This window comes from Osmerus mordax, chromosome 19 (genome assembly GCF_038355195.1).
Source record: "Osmerus mordax isolate fOsmMor3 chromosome 19, fOsmMor3.pri, whole genome shotgun sequence".
NCBI classification, from domain to species: Eukaryota; Metazoa; Chordata; class Actinopteri; order Osmeriformes; family Osmeridae; genus Osmerus; species Osmerus mordax.
The window spans coordinates 14,295,019-14,295,734 of NC_090068.1; positions in this window are offsets into that span (position 1 = coordinate 14,295,019).

A 716-nucleotide genomic window follows, 5' to 3' on the forward strand; every position below is an offset into this window, starting at 1 on the left:
GGGGATGCAGGAAAGAGGGAAGAAGAGAGAGGAGAGGACCGGGCGTCATCATTAGGATTCATGAAGCCGCCCCACCCTAATTACGCTGAGGTGTATCGACTGAGACAACCACTCGGTTTCCAAACAGCCCCCTGATCTGCCCTCCTGGACCCGGTGACCCTCTCTATCAACACAGCCTGCTGGAGAGGAGGGAGGGGCTCCTCATCACAGGCAGACCTCTCCTGTGTTCGGTCAACGCTCCTCTCAGCGTTCCCATCAGCAGCTGCAGGGGGCCAGAGACGATCTATCAGAGGAATTGACTGCAATTAGCCGGCTGTCTAACCTCTGTGACTCAACCAACAGCTTTGCATGCACTATTTTATTCTGTCTGGGAGGAGAGTTATTTACATGAATGTTGATCACCCATTCCAACACTGGTGCAAAGGTGCTGCTTCTCAAGAAGTAGTGGGATGTTGTCAGTATTTGTAGCTTTATTCAGAGAGTCTTTGTACTATCTTCCCACGCTACCTCTCTTCCAAAGCCAGCTCCTCTGGTTGCTGTCATGGTGTCAGGGTTCACACGAGTGCTTCCAGAGCTGTGCCACTGAACTGTTCCACATCCATCCAGGAGTTGTTGTGTTTTTGTTTGATCAAATAAGCCCTGTAGCTATCAGCTCTCCAGCAGGCCACCTGGCTGGCTGTGATACCTCCCTCCCTCCCCCCCCCCCTCACTGGTCC